General features: G+C 40.9%; 1 long non-coding RNA gene across 2 annotated transcripts; it reads left to right on the top strand.

The window, feature by feature from the left end:
• The first annotated feature begins 17,925 nt into the window (after window positions 1-17,925).
• On the top strand, window positions 17,926-19,308 carry LOC146304295 (uncharacterized). 2 transcript variants are annotated; one of them, XR_014769458.1, is made up of 5 exons: window positions 17,926-17,982; window positions 18,130-18,214; window positions 18,451-18,552; window positions 18,711-18,881; window positions 19,028-19,308. It is a non-coding gene; the product is annotated as an uncharacterized LOC146304295 (long non-coding RNA). The 2 variants fall into 2 exon arrangements; XR_014769457.1 differs by lacking the exon at window positions 19,028-19,308 and having other exon boundaries at window positions 18,711-18,999.
• The last annotated feature ends 697 nt before the right edge of the window (window positions 19,309-20,005 follow it).

Raw genomic sequence — 20,005 nt, 5'->3', positions numbered from 1 at the left:
TTTCTGACGATACCCAAGATTGATCATGGTTATCTCATAATAGGAGGAGACTTCAATCTTGTTTTGGACGTCACTTTGGACAGGTCCTCAACCAACCCTCCGACTCTTTCTAGGTCAGCAGGAGTCGTGAATGATTTTATGTGTCAGTGTGGCCTTTCAGATATTTGGAGGTTTCAGTTTCCCCACACGAGAAACTATTCCTTTTTCTCAAATGTACATCATACTTATACCCGTATAGATCATTTTCTTCTTGATAACAGGGTCCTACCCAAGATTAATACTTGTTCATATACCAGTATTTTTATATCAGATCACAGTTCCATCCAATTTGACCTGGATCTTCCAAATCGCCCTCCCCCTAACAGAATCTGGAGACTCAACCCTCTTCTACTATCGGACGAGGAATTTGTAAAGTTTATTTCATCCCAAATTGAACTTTTCCTGGAGACAAACACCTCCCCCGAGATCTCATTCGCCACATTATGGGAGACTCTTAAAGTATACATTCGTGGACAAATCATAGCTTACTCCTCTACACTTAAAAGAGAAAAAAAATTAAAATTACATGAAATCTCCCACCGAATGCTAGACATTGACTCAAAATATGCTTCAAACCAGACTCCGGATCTTTACAAGGACCGCTTGAGACTACAAACCGAATTCGACCTTTTAACCACTGATGAGGCAACACGCCTTATTATGAAAACCAGGCATAATGCCTACGAATTTGGAGATAAAGCGAGTAGTCTATTAGCTCTGCAAGCTCGTCAGGCAGTGGCTGCTTGCTCCATTACAAAGATCCAATCACACACAGGAGAGATTTTAACAGATCATGACGACATAAATAAAGCTTTTTTTCAATTCTATTCTGACCTCTATACATCGGAATGCAGCGGTGACTCCGATCTCCCATGTAAATTTTTTGAAAACCTTACTATTCCAAGTGTGTCAGAGGACCAGAATACTAAATTGTGTGCAGACATTTCGGTTTCTGAAATGATCACAGTCGTCAAATCTATGCAAAATAATAAGTCACCCGGCCCTGACGGATTCACCTGCGAATTTTATAAAAAGTTTGCCCATTTACTTGCACCTATTCTCCAAGCCATGTTTAAAGAGGCGCTCTTTCAAGGTATCCTTCCCACGACACTGAGACAGGCCTCAATCTCAGTATTGGCGAAGAAAGATAAAGATCCACTCTTTTGTACATCATATCGTCCCATTTCTTTGTTAGATGTGGACTTTAAAATATTATCAAAAGTGTTGACTAAGCGCCTAGAGAGTGTGATCCCTGATATTATTTTGCCCGATCAGACAGGTTTTATTCAAGGTCGACACTCTTATTCAAATTTGAGAAAGCTATTCAACGTTGTCCACTCAGCCCGGTCAACATGCCCTGAGGTAGTAATTTCACTCGACGCTGAAAAGGCCTTTGACCGGGTCAAGTGGGAACATTTATTCTTCACTCTTCAAAAGTTTGGCTTTAAAGAAAGGTTCATAGCCTGGATCAAATTGCTTTACTCTTCCCCCCTGGCGTCTGTGATCTCCAATAATACCCAGTCTGGTTACTTCCCTCTCAGACGGGGGACAAGGCAGGGATGTCCTCTGTCCCCCCTCCTGTTTGAATTGGCCATTGAGCCCTTAGCTATTGCACTGCGACACTGCAAGGACTTTAAAGGAATACAGCGGGAGGACCTAGAGTTCAAAACATCTTTTTATGCAGACGATCTACTTTTATGTCTCCAACCCACCTTCATCAATTCCCTGCATTCTAGATATTCTGAATCAATTCGGGAAAATTTCCAGATACAAGTTGAACTTGCAAAAAAGCGAGCTCCTTCCCCTAAACTCTAAGGCAGATGAAATTCCCTCTAATCTTTTCCCCTTTAAAATGGTCCAAAATGGCCTCAGGTATTTGGGAATTGAGGTTACTCGCTCTCTCCCTACTACTTTTAAGAAAAAATTTATGGCAGTCCTTAATAAATGTAAGCAGGATATGAACCGATGGGCCTCTCTACCACTGTCTGTAGCAGGACGTGTGAACCTTATTAAAATGATAGTATTGCCAAAATTTTTATACCTTTTCCAAAACATTCCAATTCTAATTGAAAAAACTTTCTTTAAAACACTCGATAAAACCATTATTTCTTTCATATGGGCGAACAAACCTAGTCGTATTAGAAAGACCCACCTCCAAGGATCGAAGTGCTCAGGAGGACTCACGTTGCCAAATTTTATTTTTTATTACTGGGCATGCAATATCCAGAAATTAATTCACTGGTTTGAAGATAAACCAATCGTAGATAAAGCAGACTGGGTGCAATTGGAGCTTTCATCATGCCAACATCATCCAGGTTTAGTGATCTGTGCGGCCTTGCCCCTTGTTAGCAATAACCTGAGCTCAAATACAATAGTTAACTACACCATAAGAATTTGGACTCAGTTAGAAAACATTGTGGGCTACAGAGGCCTTCTATCCTTTCACCCGTTAAGTCAAACCACATGTTCACTCCCTCCTGTACAGACCCTGCATTCAGTCTGTGGTTCAATAATGGGATCAAGTCAATGTCTAGACATATTTATGTCTTTCCCTCAATTATCCCAAACCTATGACTTGCCTAAGAACCATCTCTTCCGTTATTTACATGTTAGGAGTTTCGTACAGAAAACATTTAGTTCGTTTCCGAATAAGCCCATAAAATCACATATTGAAAATATTCTTGAACTGAAATCAGACCGGAGAGGGCTGGTAACTCAGATATATACTCTCATCCAGAGCATTAACCTGCACTCTACTGAAAATTTAAGGAAGGCCTGGGATTCTGACCTTGGAATAGTTTTTAGAGACGATCAATGGGACTCCATCTTAAAACTGATACATACGTCATCTACGTCCGCTAAGCACGGTTTAATCCAACTGAAAGTGGTGCATAGAGTTCATTTTACTAAGGCCAGGTTGGCAAAGATCTATCCGAATGCTAATCCATTATGCCCCCGATGTAGAGGTCAACCAGCAGACCTAACACATGTTCTGGCGGTGCCCGAACCTTTCCACCTTTTGGGAAAGTATTTTCAAAGCTTTTAGTGAGATATTTGGAACCCAGTTGGATCCTGATCTGATCTGTGCCCTCTTTGGTTTAACACCAGAGGAAGCTTGAGCTGCCATACCACCCATCGTTATAGCTTTTACCGCACTCCTTGTGAGGCGTTTGATCCTTTTCAGATGGAAACAACAAGCTCCCCAATCCTTTTCTCACTGGGTCAACGATGTTATGTATTTCTTAAAACTAGAAAAAATTAAATACACACTCAAAGGATCCATTCAATCTTTTTCAAAGTGTGGAAGCCCTTTCTAAACTTTTATGAGTCCTTGCAGGAGCCCCTTGACAATAAATAAGGTGGAACTCACATACAATCGATCACAGCAGTGTCAGCAGCAAGTTTTTTTTGGGACCGGAAATGACACAGGCTTCTCCCAAAAGATAATAATAAGATGTACAAGAGGCATCATTGTGGAAAAAATTATTTCTCAGCTTTTATTTACATTTCAACAAAAAGTGGCATGTCCAAAATTATTCATACCCTTCTCAATAATCAATCGTAAAAAACCTTTATTGGCTATTACAGCAATCAAACACTTGCTATAATTGCTGACCAGCTTTTTGCATGTCTCCAATGGTATTTTTGCCCATTCATCTTTAGCGATGAGCTCCAACTCATTCAGGTTGGAGGGTCTCCTTGCCATCACCCTGATCTTTAGCTCCCTCCACTGGTTTTCCATTGGATTCAAGTCAGGACTCTGGCTCGGCCACTGCAAAATGTTCATGTTTTTGTCCGCTAACCATTTCTTCACCACTTTTGCTGTGTGTTGTTGAGGCATGAAATTTCTACTTGTTGCCTCACCGAGTCCGTTGATGTGGAGAAGAAAACAGTCAGAGAATCGAGGATTGCAGCAACAGCATTTATTCACGGTCTGCAGAGCGCGGAGATCAATTCAGCACAGGTCAAGTACGAATACTGAGAGAGATCTGACTCGTGTCTAGGGGTACGGTGTCTTGTACTCTTCTCTTTGGGGTTGTGTCGTGCCCTGATTGGTTGTTTACTTATTTTGGTATGTCTCATTGGCCTATATGTTGCGTGATCAACGCATGCATCCTGTGTGTGTGGGTGTTTTCCCTTCAGACTATCAGACTATGTGGGTGCGTGCATATTCAGGCCTGTTTTTTTGGGTAGGGTCTGTTGTGAAGAGATAAGTGCTGGTTCCTCCTTTGTGTGAGTGTCTGTCTGGGTCAGATGTATCATTGATACTCGTTTTGGGACTTTCTGTATTGCTCAACATCCTGTTATGTTATCATTTACACAACATATCTTGTTGACCTGTGCATGAACTTGAATTAGTGCAACATAGTTATAAGACAGTTTAATGCAATCAGAAACAGGTTCTTGTATGTTATTATTCACAGTGTTTTGGGTCGTTGTCGTGCTGAAATGCCCACTGGTGCCCAAGGCCAAGTTTCTCTGCAGACTGTCTGATGTTGTTGTTGAGAATCTTAATGTATTGCTCTTTTTTCATGGTGCCGTTTACTGTGATTAGGTTCCCTGGTCCATTGGCTGAAAAACACCCCCAAAGTATTAGGTTCCCACCACCATGTTTGACAGTGAGGATGGTGTTCTTAGGGTTGAAGGCTTCTCCTGTTTTATGCCAAATGAAGGATACATCATTGTGGCCAAACAATTCAATTTTTGTTTCATCTGACCATAAAACAGAAGACCAGAAGTCTTCTTCTTTGTCCAGATGAGCATTTGCAAAGGCCAAGCGGGCTTTTGTGTGCCTTATCTGGAGAAGTGGCGTCCTCCTTGGTCTGCGTCCATGTAACCCAGCAGTGTGCAGTGTCCGTTGGACGGTCTGCTTTGAGACATTGCCACCTGCACAGCCCAGATTCACCAGGATGGGCTTGGAGATCCTTGGATTCTTTTTCACCTCTCTCACTATCCTCCTGGCCAGCACAGGTGTCAATTTTAGCTTCTGACCATGTCCTCTGAGATTTTCCACAGTGCAGAACGTGTTGTATTTTTTAATAATACTTTGCACTGTAGCCACTGGAACTTGAAAACATTTAGATATGACCTTATAGCCCTTTCCAGACTTGTGAGCAGCCACAATGCGCAGCCGCAGGTCCTCAGTGAGCTCCTTTGTCTTAGCCATGACTGTTCACAAACCAACTGCAGAAAGCTGCTGTTTTTCACCTGTTGAGTTGATTACAACTGCTGTTCCCAATGAATCAGGGTAATTAGATACTTTAGAACAGCTTGGACTATTTGGAATTTTACAGACCTTTGGATTTTCCCATAGACTGTGACAGTTTGCAAAGGGTATGAATAATTTTGGACATGCCACTTTTTGTTGAAATGTAAATAAAAGCTGAGAAATATTTTTTTCCACAATGATGCCTCTTGTAAATCTTCTTATTATCTTTTGGGAGAAGCCTGTGTCATTTCCGGTCCCAAAAAAAACTTGCTGGTTAAATAAAAGTAATTTTAAGCAAAATTTGCCAGGGGTATGAATAATTTTGGGCTTAACTGTATGTGCTGTGATTGGCTGTTGAGAAATAACTCTGCATTGTGATTGGCTGTTGTAAAATCCCACTGTAATGTGATTGGCTGTTGAGAAATACCTCTTTATTCTGATTGGTTGCTGGAAAATCCCCTGTATTGTGACTGGCTGTCATAAAAAACATCTGCATTCTGATTCGTTGTTTGAAAATGACCCTGTATTGTGATTGGCTGTCATGAAAAATGTCTGTGCTGTGATTGGCTGTTGTAAAATCCCCCTGTATTCTGATTGGCTGTTTGAAAATCACCCTGTTTTGTGATTGGCTGTTGTAAAATCACCCTGCATTCTGATTGGTTACTGTAAAATCCCCCTTTATTGTGATTGGCTGTTGTAAAATCCCCCTATATTCTGATTGGCTGTTGCAGAATTCCCCTGCATTCTGATTAGTTGTTTGAAAATGACTCTGTATTGTGATTGGCTGTCATGAAAAACATCTGTGCTGTGATTAGCCGTTGTAAAATCCCTTTGCATTGTGATTGGCTGTTGTAAAATCCCACTGTAATGTGATTGGCTGTTGAGAAATACCTCTTTATTCTGATTGGTTGCTGGAACATCCCCTTGTGTTGTGATTGGCTGTTGTAAAATCCCCTTGCATTGTGATTGGCTGTTGGAAAATACCTCTTTATTCTGATTGGTTGCTGGACAATCCCCCTGTACTGTGATTGGCTGTTGTAAAAACTCCCTCATATTTTGATCGGCTGTTGCAAAAAACCCATACATTCTGATTGGTTGCTGGAAAATCCCCATGTATTGTGATTGGCTGTTGTAAAATCCCCCTATATTCTGATTGGATGTTGTAAAATCCCCCTGTATTCTGATTGGCTGTTGTAAAATCACCCTGTATTCTGATTGGCTGTTGTAAAATCCCACTGTAATGTGATTGGCTGTTGTAAAATCACCCTTTATTCTGATTGGCTGTTGGAAAATCACCCTGTATTGTGGTGGGCTGTTGTAAAATCCCACTGTAATGTGATTTGCTGTTGAGAAATACCTCTTTATTCTGATTGGTTGCTGGAAAATCCCCCTGTATTGTGATTGGCTGTTGTAAAATCCCCCTATATTCTGATTGGCTGTCATAAAAAACATCTGTGCTTTGATTGGTTGTTGGAAAAATTACTTGTATTTCATTGGCTGTTACGTACTGTGACAGGCCTAATGAAAACCCATCATTTCATGTTCAGTAAGCCCTCTTATTATCCGTAACTCAAAAACACTAACTTAAAACTTAAAAAAAAAGATGTTTTTCTCTGTCATACAATATTATTTATGTATAAAGGAAGAGTGCTGGGAAATGTACTCAAAAAAGTGAGGCAGTCAGTTTCGGTAATTTTTTTTTTTTATCCTAAAAGAAAATTATAATTGCAGAGAAACACATTTGGCCGTCTGTAAACTGTGCAGGAACTGAAAGCCTCTAGAAATCTGGTTTAAAATAAAGTATCTATCAACGTCATGTAACTAGCAATATCAGGAAAGTGTGCAAAAACTATACCTTTAACTACAATATTTCATATTTGTATTAAAACTAATTTCTAAAATTTTTCAGGTGTTTATAAAGAACCTAGGTTGTATGAGACACTTACTTACCTGCAGTCGATGGATGTTGACACGCCTCCAATTTTGTAGAAGCAAAGACGCGTACCAGCACAGAAGTGTAGCAATGCACTGTTGAGGAAAGGGTCAGCAACAACATATAACATATTTTAACCACTTACAAAAAATTGTATCAGTTTAAATGTACATTATATTTTGAATATTTTCTCAGCTTCACCTTTCTACCAGGCAGCCTTTTCTCATGGTATACTGCTGTTATATAAGCTAAATATCACTCTCTCCAAACCAACCATGTATTAAGTAATTAGTGCTTCTGCTAAGACTCGGGTGGCTTTGGAGATATGATATTTGGCTTGTATGAAGGCGAGATCCTGTTGGAAAGGCTGGCTGACAGGAAGGTAAAGCAGTGAAAATATTTGAAATATTGCATAAAGTTAAATACTTTTTTGTTGGGAAGAACACTTTCAAGTGGTTAAAATGTTTTGCTGCTAACCCTGTCTAAAGCAGTACACTGTTTAGTTCATCTACATCGGTACTCCTGCTGCTTCTCCAAACCAGAAGCAGCCAACTAACATCTACTGTGGGCAATACACTGACTATGGATAAGTACCTTATACAAACACACTTCGAATGAACCATCCTCTTAACAGTTATGAAGGTACTGTGTGGCATACTTCTGACCATTTAGTGTAAACCTAGCAACTATAAAGGCATATTATGCAGTTTTGGAAAAGAAATTCAAACTCAGAAAAGTAATAATACAAACGCAAATATTGATATATTTTCATAACTGAATAAATAAGGGATCCTAAGAGGGAAATGAGGTACCTAAAACACTGTCTGAAGCCAGAAGGTTGGGTCCCTGCAAAAAAAAGAAACAATATGAAAATTATGCTGTTTGAGGACAATTTCTTTATTCTGTAATTAATTATTAATTCAGACAGTCATGTATGTATCCGTGAATATTCTTTTTTGATTCAAAATTCTTTCCCAAAACTACAAGTGTACCTTTAAAAACAAGATCTTTAAAATTGTCACATAACAGCTTATGAACACTACGTATCTTTTTAACAATGGTTCAATGCAAATTTATTACATAAACAAGTTCAATGTGTACTGAAAGCCTGTAGACTACATTAGCAATCTGAACAAGATGAGCTAAACAGTTGTCAACATGGCATATTCATGTCGCAGACCATGTTGTAACTGAGTGAGCCACTAAAGTTCACTATTCCTTTTCAGAATCCACTAATCTTGTTTAGATCTTGAGTTCTGAAATTGTGTCATCAAGTCATTCTTGAGTCTGCAGCCGTGGTTTGCAGCTCTAATTTGCAGCTCTAAGTGAATTTAAAAGTGTTGGTCAGTCTTTTGGGATGCATCAACAATCTGGTGAGGTTGATCACCACATCACCTTCTACAGTGACAGATCCTTATAGGCTGGTAGTGAACCAGAGTCCCAGTGATGCACCCCAAGATCTGGCTGTGGCTCAGAAAGACAATGCACTAATCACATCCAGTGAAAACAATGGAAACTAAGGTGAGTAAAGAATTTTGATCATGGTTGATTGTCATAAAAATGCTGTATACACAAGTCCGATAGATCTGTTTTCATTCTACTGTTTAGTGCTCTTGATTGCAGAGAAAGTAATTGTGCCACTCCTGGACTAATGACATTTATTTGATTTGTTTGGGGTGGTGCTGCTACTAACAATTATTTTTAATATTTCATAATTTATTATTTCAGAATTAATGTATTGATTAATCAATCGGTTGGACTATAAAATGTCAAAAAAAAAGTGTGAAAATCACTTGATCAGCGTTTCTTGAAGCCCAAGATGACGTCCTCAAATGTCTTCTTTTGTCCACAAACTAGATATATTCAGTTTACTGTCACAGAGGACTAAAAAAACTCAGAAAATATTCACATTTGAGGATCTAAAAACAGAGTATTGAGACTTTTTTCCTTTAAAAAATGGCTCAAAGTTATCAATCAATTATCAGAATTATTGGTGATTAATTTAATAGTTGATTAATTATCTATTAACCAATTACATGTTACAGCTCTAGTTTGGGGTGGCTGTCATATATATAATCAACACAGCCCAAGTGGCCAAAAAATACATTTCATAGGTTTCAAAACTTCTCACTTGCAGTTGAAATTTAGCCAGCTAACTGTCTGTCTAACACTGGCACATTTACAGAAATGCTGATTAGGTTATCCCTAGAACTAAATGAAAATGAGGAGTCACGTGGCTACGCCGAGGAGGATGGCAGCACTGTAAGGGGGCTCAGACCACTCGCTACTAATTTAATTGTTTAATCCATATTTAGCTGCCTACCTTGAGCTAAATATTGATAGACTTTATCCCAAAAAAGTTCTTAGTACTTTGACTACATTTTTGTCGGTGAGAAATGGCAACAACGTCGAAATATTTTAAGGATATGGGCCACATAGCTACTTGGAACAAGCTAGTTGCTAATGAGGACAAGTCTCCCGACGAAGCTGCAGAACAGAAAATAAGCATCGAAAATTTTTTTGCCGAAATAACCAAACTGAGTACTAAACTGACAGAAGTAGCTGCTGATGTAGTGACCATTAAAGAAACCACCACTGAGCTGAAAAACTCTGTCAGCGGGCTACAGGTACAAGTGGAGAAGGCGGAGGAGCGAATCTCCCAGCTGGAGGACACGACTGAGGGCCTTGTGACAAACACTAGTATCATGGGGAAAAAGGTGGATATGCTATGGGACCGTGTGCAAATCCTGGAGAATCACTGCAAAAGAAACAACATAAGATTGGTGAGACTGGTGGAGACATACGGGACAAATGGCACTTTGGAGGAATGTGTCAAAAAAGTTCTGAGCGAAGGGCTAGGGATAAACCCTGAGGTGGAGTTTGAAATTGAACAAATGCACCGAATGCTAGCCCCGATGCCGAATGAGGACCAGCTGCCCAGACCCATACTGATCCGCTTTCTGGGGCAGTCCGCCTGCGAGAAGGTATTGAGAGCTGCAGCCAAGACATGAGGAGTGAAATGGGATGGACAAAGGCTGTCGATATTTCTTGATCTAACCAAGAAGTTAGCGGAGAAGAGAAAGGAGTTCCTGACCACGAAGAAGGCACTACTACAACAACGCAATGTGAGATACACACTGGCCTTCCCTGCCACGCTGAGATTCACATGGAAGGGCAAGAGCCATCATTTTACAAGCGTGGAGGAGGCTGAACACTTTATCAACCAGAATTGCAACAACGCTTGAAACATGTACGGGATACATATTTATTTTCAACTGGACTGAGGATCAAGGGACAGGTAGATCATGAGAGAATGTGATGCGGTTGGGTCGGCTTACACAGGCTGTCATTAGCAACAAGCAGTTGGGAGGACCCCACGGACCTTGTTTGCTTGTTTTTTTTCTCTCAGGGCACTGTGTTTTTGTTTATTGTCATATTAAATGGCTAGAAATTATGTTACAATTATCAGCTGGAATATAAAAGGTTGTGGAAGTCCTGCATTTATTCAAGAGCCACATTTTAAGTCAGAGGAAGCTCTGAAACCAAAATTTGGATGGGTAGGACATGTTTTTCATAGTTCATTTTCCAGTAAACGCAATGGGGTGGTTATACTTATACATAAAAATATGGCTTTAAATTGGTTAGACAGATAAAGGATAATGAGGGTAGAATGATTTGTTTACAGGCTAATATAGATGGCAAAAATATTATTTTGTGCAATATTTATGCACCAACCACCAATGTAACCCAAACCAAAACTATTATCTAATGAGGCTTTTAACTTATTATTAAAAGAAGGATTGCAGTCTTTTTTTGAATTAAATACAGGCAGCTCAGACAGGAGATCAACAGAGTGGGAAGCATCTAAAGCTTATATTCGAGGGAAAATTATAGCATATGCATCTAAAAAGAAAAGGGAGGACATGAGTAAGATAAAGGAATTGGAAACTAAAATTAGGATGCATGAAAGGGAATTGGCAGACCAATTTCTCAAACCAGTTATATCAAGACATTTGCAAGCTTAAATTTGAACTTTGCCATATAAACTACATCATAGAAATGGTACTAATAATGTAGCTGTATAATGTGCATAATGCAATACATTCGAAAAAAAAATAAACCCACACACATTTTAGTGGCATTTTGTAAGTTTTCAGTGTGTAACGGTGGAATTTCCGAGTGTCCGTGAAGGCACCTCGACTTGACTTGGCTGTGTGACGTCGTCGGACCATTAACTTCTCCCGCGTCTGTTGAGGTGAGTGGCTGTGTGTCTCCGTTCCTGTCTCTTTAATGTCAAAAAACAGCAGTTAAATAGTCAGAAATATGTAAACTGACAGTAAATTGGCATGATAATCGATAAATACGAACAGGAAAAGAAGCCTCGCACGATAGGCGGTCAGGGGGAAGGGCGGGAGAGGGAGGTGCGTCGAAATCCGGCGGTTTAAAAACCCCTATACATGATCAACGGTAAAAACGCTTTGCGCTGGCTGTCCCATATTTTCCTATGGAGAGAGCGGTGGCGCCCGACCTAGTGGCACCGCTACCCTTGGCATGGCGCACCCAAAGTTCAACTTTGACCTCGTTTGCCGCTGACCTTTCAAAGCGCAACCAATGAGATAACAGCTGAATGTGACGTAGCCAAAAGCGACACATACAAATAGAGGAGGGAGAGAAAATGGAAGAAAAACTCATTCTCTGTGTTTCCGAGTTCCCCGAACTGTATAACACGATACCACGATCTCGGCAGGAAGAGTATTGCTTGGCGAAATGTCAGTAGTCAGATCGGGCTACCAGGCTCGTGATTAGGCAGAGTTTACGAGCTACCGTTAAGCTAAATACAATGCTAACGTTAGTTTAGCTGTTTGTGTACGTTCGCTATACCAGGCAGACACAGTGACAGGATCAGTGCTTCGTAGCTATATAAACTGTCCTTTAGCTCAGCAACAGTAAATCCTATCATGTTGTTACATAGAGCTGTGGTTAGTTTTTGCAGAAGGGGAGTCTGCTTTTTCCTCCTCATCCTTTTCTTTCCGGAGTGACAAGTTCCTCCTTAATTTTAATTTAGCAATTATTTATTTAAGTATCTGTCAAACCCATTTTGAGATCCTGACCCAAGGTTGGGAACCACTGCTGTAAGGAGTACATACCAAATTCTGAAACTGAAAAGAAAAGATCTGAAACTGAAACAGAAAGATCCGAAAGTGAAAAAAAGATTTGAAACTATAAAAAATAAGATTCGAATCTGAAAAGATAAAATTTGTAACTGAAAGAAATAGGATCTCAAATATCTAAATATATGAAAGTGAAAAATAAAAATAATTTATTCAAAATAATTACCAGAGTGAATCATAATTATATTTAACCTGAAAAAAACTTTTTGAACACTTATTTTGAATACACTGATGTATTTTTCAAAATTCAAGATCAAAACAGTTTCAAATTTTATTTTTCAAGTTCAAAACATTTGGCCCCAATATAGCTCCATAGGTTTAAAGCTAAAACCCAAAAAGGGCACACTTTGAAGCATATATTCCCTCCTGTAGTATTGAGGAGCAACATTCTTCTCTTCATAAGCTCGATTCTCCTGGCTCTTATTTTGATAGAACTAAAGCTCGCACTTCTCGATGACGTATACCTGAGCTCCTCCGCGTCCGCTCGGCGCCTCTGCGCCCTACCTGGCGGTGAGCGAAGAGCAAATTTCTTGTCATGACAGTTGAGCTAGCTAACTTGGTGCTGCCTGTTAGCTGCAGAAACATATCTGCAGTAACAAGCGCCTGTCTCCCCCCCCGTTCCTCTGTGTGTATGAATGTAGCCCTAGCTTCAGTAAAGCACAAACCACAGGTGAGAGAACAGGAGAGACAGTGTGACAGTAAATATTAAATAAAATAAATAAATAAAGCAAAGGGCATCTTGAGGGAAAGACTGAATCTTATATTCAGTATACTTAAGCATTAATTCAGCTAAGGTATATATAGGCTAATTGTTGTGTTTATGTTTAATTATGTCTCATGTGATTGTGTTTTTATTTGACAATTATTAGCTGATAGCTTTATTACGTAAAGATTGTTGGTTATGTGTGAACTTTTGCTTAATGTAGTGTGTGTAGAAGTGCCTAGAATTTGAATATTTATTATGAATGTACTTTCTTGCGAACCTATGGATAAAAACAGTCATAACTGGTGCTGCATAGTTTGAGCAGACATACACACAGATAAACTGAGATACATAAGATGAGACTAATATATTGTTTCTAGGCAAAGAGAAATACGTTTGGAGGCTGCGCTTGAGTGGTGAGTGAAGTAAAATCTGAACTCAAAGTAACAACAGAGTACATTATTTGACTGTGGACTGTGTTTAGCTGCCTTAAATGGGACAGAAGAACAATGGTAGTAGGCAGCCATGTATATTAGACTTAGAGCCAGACATTCAGTTAAACCAATCACAATCAGCTTTGACAATTTCTGCCCAGCAACTGTGGGTGGACATGTATCCACTGTGTAGGCAAGACATGCATTTGATGAAAATCTGCTTCTCGAACTACTGCCTCTGAGTGACAGACACTAAGTCCCACAGCCAAACCAAACACATGTTGAGTGAGAAGAGAAGACTGCGAACACAGCCATGTAAATTTTATTCTTGTGGTGCCAAACATGTGGTCACACCAACAATTTAAAGAACTGGGGTCATCTGCTTTTCTCCTGAAGGTCTTAATCTGAGTTAACATGGGAGTGAATGGGGCAGTTGGTTGGAAAACTTGTCCTTTTTGACCTTGCTGAGCCAAAACTATAAGTCCTTTTGTTTCTGTGGTCACATGTTGCTACCGGCACAGCTTTTCCTACAATCTGATGTGCAATTTGTGTATGTTGAGAGAACACTGAAGTCTGAATCTGAGAAGGGGTGTAAGTGAGAGAAGAACAAAATGGCTGACAATAAAAATGGCAGTAGGCAGTGATAGATATTAGCCTTAGAGCTAGATATTCAATGGCTGCTATGGCCAACAGCTATGAGTGAACATGCATCCAATGAGTAAGCAAGACACACAGACACGCACACACTCACCCATACACATACAAACATGCACAATAGTGCATGCACGCACACACACGTGCATGGACACACGCACTGTTGTGCAGGGAAGGAGCTACATAAGATCATTGGCAATAATTCATAATTAATAATATTAATTATGGATTATTAAAAAATGATTAATTAATTAATAATTAATTAATTATTACATAAGCATAATATTCTAATTATCTTATAACGGGGCACCACCGGGAAAACCCGGACCAATGATCAGACGTAATTCAGTCTCAGAGTATTCAGTAGAAGGCGTGGAGCTCAGGCACTGACCTCGTCAACCAGCTTTATCACAATATGCAACGAAAAATCAGGACAACTTCTCTCTGCAATATGACAGGGTTTATTCTCACTGCTGACATTAATTCATAACCAACATCAACATTGCTGTATAAACCCTAGCAACTACAAAACATTACACAATCAACAAGCATCAAGAAGGGTGTGTGTGTGTGTGTGAGAGAGAGAGTGTGGAAGGAAGTGGGTGGTTGAGCGAGTGGGTGTGTGTGTGTGCGTGTGTGTGTGTGTGTGTGTGTGTGTGTGCGCGTGTGTGTGGGAACGAGGTGTGTGAGAGAGTGTGGAGGGGAGGGGTGAGCCCGAGTGGGGGTAAGACGTGGCAAGATGGCGGCAGTGACACTGCAGGCTGCGTCACGCGAGGGCCACTGACCACGCCCGTAATGGCGGCTCGCCAAGAACGCACGTGACTCACAATAAAGGAGGGGCGTCGGGAGCGAGGGAGATTCAAGTTACTCGGCTCCAAGTGTAGGTTAGTAGGGAAGAGGGAGAGAAAGGAAAGCACTCAAGGGTGTCGTCACGCAGGCGGTATTGAGGTGCAGTAACCCGTCTGTGTTAGGCAGAGACGCGCTCGGCTCAGCTGGTCAGCGGCGTGAATCTGGACATTGAGCCAACACAGCGGAAGTACTGACCAATCCCGCCCGCCACTCCTAAATCCTAGCCGCCACTCCTTTAAATTTCTTTTTTTTTTTCTTTTTTCTTTTTTTTTATTGTTGACGCAAATACACCACTGCCGCATCTCTCCACCTTCAAAACAGACTCCTGTTGGGGACCTGCGAGCACTAAGGTAAACTGCAGATAACTATCTTGCTCAGTATGGAAATATACTTGCGCGTGCTCATTTGCATGCTGCTAGCGTTGTTTGGGGGGCGCGGTCGTCAAGCACGTCAAGCACCTAGGCGACAGGGCAGAGTCAGAGGAGCGAATTCATGAATTACAAATAAACAATAAAGCTGCGAATTACCAGCCGGAGAAGAGGTAGACGTAAGTTATTAGTTTGAGATAACTCAACATAGATTTTACAAGTTAAACCGATGTTCACAATATGTTGATGACCAGCTAACGTTACGTAACTTATCGGTAGTTTAAGTTAATTTGGCCCGGTGCCAACTCAGTGTCGCTAACGTGAGTAAACTAATTGATAGTATTAGGCTAACATTAATATCTACACGCCATTATGTAACAACTGACTGCATTTTTCAGATGAGTTTATTGAAATATTTTCTCTAAGAAGAGAAACGGAAACCTGCCCCCGCTGCTGAAAAAAATCCTAGAGGAAACACTGACTATGTATCACGAGCAGACACAATTGAGCGGAAGGAGAATAACAAACACAGCAACACAGGCAATATCTTACGACATTAAAATTGCAGCATAAACCCGGATGTGGCGGTCTGTATTAACAAGCCCTTACAAATGGTATAAAGAAAACACACACTAGCTTATATCTGCCCAGAGCTAAAGCCTCTTACTGTTGCAGAAAGCAGAGTGATGTGTCGTCGTTCCTCGTGCGTCCTGGTTGCGGCAGAGGTAACGGGGTTAGCGGCTCCCAGCGGCTAACGGGTCCTCGGCGAGGGGGCAAGTCTCTGGCGAGGCGAGTCGATTCCAGCTCGTAGCGGGGAATCACTCAGAAAGAAGGGGTCCTTGTCCTTCTTCTTGAAGCGGGCAGTCTTTGTTATCTGCCAGGCTTCGCATCCACGGGCATCTGGTCGAGAGGGTCAATCCGTGGTCTCGTACCGGGCGGCTCTGTGTTCCTCGGCGCACAGAGTGGAGGAGAGGAGAGGAAATCAGCTCGACCAGCGAGGGAAATCTGTAGGCCTAACGCGTCTAATTGCACAGTAGTAACTCTTGCAAATGCGTCGCCACGTGGGGCGAGTTTCTAACTTCAGGAGCAGTTACTGGTCACTTCCATTGACTATGGGGTCACAGTCGGAAGCGCTGCCTTAGGGTGCGCTTCGCGTTATTATAGTCCTGTGTGACATCATTGGCCATGGCGGATTTCACCCAATGGGAGCTGTGGATTCCCCGGGGACCCCTGCTGGTCAGCGGGGGTTCTGCTGGGGTTTGACTCTGCTGAGTCATCCAGAAAGAGGGTGTTGACTCTGTTCTTTTGTTCTCTTGGGAGCCAACATGTGGTCTCAGGCTTTTATGGTTACATACAGGCCCCAAAGTTACCAAAGAAAGTGTGGACCTTTGTTGGTAATCCTTGTACGGCACAACAGCACACATGCACAACTTCAATGATACATTTAGTGCTATTATTACTGCTGGCACTATGGTGGAAATACTAGTTGGCAGTGAGCATAAGGCACACTCAAAGTTTTGTGCAAAATTTTCTGGCTATAGTTAGTGATGCCTATGTGAATTGTACATCAGGCACACTGAATGACACTTACACTACAGCATTTACAGTGAACATGATGCTGAAGCATCCCTTTAATAAATTTAATTGTTTTACTGTAATAAATTCATCCCACTGCAGTTGAAGTAAATAAAGGCAGACTTAAAAAGTGTAAATGTTTCTTTTATGTCAGTCTGCTTTCTTGAAGTTGCAGAAGTTAGTCTAATGTCATGCTTTGTTGAAGTTTTCTCACAAACCATGTTGATATACTATTTGTTGGTAAACAAAAAAGCCAAGTGCCTTTAAAACAATTTTAATAGCTTTTAAAGGGATCATTTAGCTTATTTGAAGTGGGGTTATGTGAGGACCTTATCTATAGTCATAGTATTAACAGTATTAACTAGCACCATTAGGGAAGCTAGCAGTGTACTACTGTGGACAAGGTCAGTAACAAAACATATTTTAGCCACCTGAACAAGGTCCACCTAGAAAATATTTTTTTTCCATTGTAAATGGCCCACTGTTAATCCAGAGTTTTACTTATGTCAAGATTAACTAACTGAGATTTTTCACTAAACCTAGAATACACCCCTGGTCTTAGCACAGTGCATGAGGAGATGGAGTCCAGCAACCCGCCACTGCTGTCCTCACCGCTAACCTAAAGCATCCATGTACCTGGGAGTGGGAGTCAGCACACCAAGAGGCCACTGCTTCACCATTATTTGACCTGGAGCACAACCTGGACCTGGTGGGTAACTATGTTTGTTTTCTTTGATTCTTTGAATGCTGCCAATAACTTATAGTTATACTTATGGACACAGTAAATTCAGACCATGTACATCATTGGTTAATGTCATCTCTCTCTTCCACTGATCTATAAACATGAAATAATTAACATACATAACTTACAACATCTTGAAATTTTTTTTTTAATTATTTTCATTTGCAGAGGTAAACATGTAAATGAGTGTTGATCTGTGTTTGTGCACTTGTTCTTAACAGGAAACAAACATATTCCAGAGATGGAGAGACAAAACTCACAGGAACATACCACTACTATCTGCTCTATAAATCGACCTGTGCCAGGTAAATAAGAACAGCCTACTCCCATGCATGATATGTGTCTCTTTTTTATTGTGTATTAGTGGTATATAAGCATGTAATGTACACTGTCTGTATTGTGATTTTTTTATATGCATCAATGGTGTAACATTTTTCTCTTCCTCTCACAAGGCTCTGACAAGATGTGAAGTTGGACACACGTCAATGAAGCAACAAGCAACATCAGCAGTCATCTTGAGCTGGAGTCAAACATGCTGTAAGTCAACTTTACAGTTCATAGATTGTGCATACCATTAGTATGAGCAATAGTTATAATGTGAAAACATTTAAAGGTTCAGTCACTGCTCCTTCTGTTTTGCTCTGACACTCAAGTGTTAAACAGAGATTTCTGTGATGTACATGTGCAAAACCACAGACTGTTATGGTATATGCCAACTGTCATATCCTTTTTTTTATGTTTGTGTGCTTGTGTCCTTCATGAACAACAAACAGAAATCAAGGAGGGCTCCAGCAACATTTGACCGTGCTTTGCACAGCTAAGCCACACTGAGAGGCTACGATGAATACACCTGACAACTGCCTGACCTGTACCTCGTATGCGACTGTGTTTTTCTTTCAGTCATAAACACTGTAGTGTTACAGCATGACTCTGAAAACTGTTGATTTCCAGACAACAAATAACTGTGGGTTGTTTGTGTTGGCCGTCTACATCATCAGTCTTATAGTGTCCTCTCCTCTCGTCACATAACCAGAGCCACATGGACCGAGGGACAGGAACAGGTAGTGCAGCTATATGTCTTGACCAAACGTGAAGTAGGACACATGTCAACGAAGCAGTGCGGTACCGACAGCAACACTTGAGTGTGCTTTGCACAGCTAAGCCACACTGAGAGGCTACGACAAATATACCTGACCTGTACCTGGTATGTGACTGTGTTTTTCTGTCAGTCATGAACACTATAGTGTTACACCATCACTCTGAAAACTGCTGATTTCCAGACATGGCGCTAAAGTTTCCTCTCCTCTCCTCTCCTCTCCTCTCCTCTCCTCTCCTCTCCTCTCCTCTCAGGGACAGGAAAAGGCAGTGCAGCTATGTGCTTTTTACTCAACATTCATTGCTAATCTTCAGATGGACCCAGACCATCTGTAAGTATCCTATATAGCAGGGGTCCCTAACAGGCGGACCGCGGTCCGAGTCCTGACCCACACGCCGTCCTATATGGACCTGGACCTATAACCAATAAATTCTTAATAGATTTTAAATTTTGACGGGACGCTTCTATTTTAACTGGCGCAACTATTCTTGTCTTTCCGGCGCTGGTTTAGCTGATCAGGTAACGCACAGACCAACTGCAGAGAAGCCACATGTGGAGGAGACTGTTGTTAATGACGGAGTTTATTACAACAGTCAAAACTAACGTGATGGTTAATGACATCGACACCAACCAGATGCACTTATAAAATTAAACAACGTATAAGGAGGCCTATACGTAAAACGGGAGAGTCTGTGTTTCTCTGTGAGAAACTCTGAGATCTTCTCACAGCAGAGTGAACAGGTGAGGGAGGGGAGGAAGGCACATTGATCTAATCAATCACTGATACCGTCGTCATCTCGGACTGATTAAAAAATAAAAATGCCAAAATTGGTGACAAATCAAACCTGGGTGTCCACACAAATAAAGTCTTTGTGTGAAACACTGCAGAGTGTAACATCATGCTGTTTACAGACAGTCTGCTGTCATTAGTTTGACAGAGAGACAGAAAGGGTCGTGTCTAGAAGGGAACCCTAGACCTGTGAAAGATTGTGCGAGTTTGATTATTTTAGTAGAAATAACGAACACAAATCTTGCGAGAATTGTGCAAATAAAGGGTTAGAGCTTCTAGACACGACCGAGAAAGGTGCGCAGCTCCAAAAATAGAAAATTATATCGTGGTGTCGATGTTTTTAATGTGGCGGGTTGCCATAAATAAAACACTATTCACTGAAACACTGATCACTGACCTGCTGTGATGGAAAAAAATACTCAGATTCTTTACTTAGGTATTT

Source organism: Lutjanus erythropterus, unplaced genomic scaffold (assembly GCF_056507025.1).
Source record: "Lutjanus erythropterus isolate fLutEry1 unplaced genomic scaffold, fLutEry1.hap2 Scaffold_157, whole genome shotgun sequence".
Classification (NCBI taxonomy): Eukaryota; Metazoa; Chordata; class Actinopteri; order Lutjaniformes; family Lutjanidae; genus Lutjanus; species Lutjanus erythropterus.
This window is presented reverse-complemented; position numbering and strand designations above follow the sequence as displayed.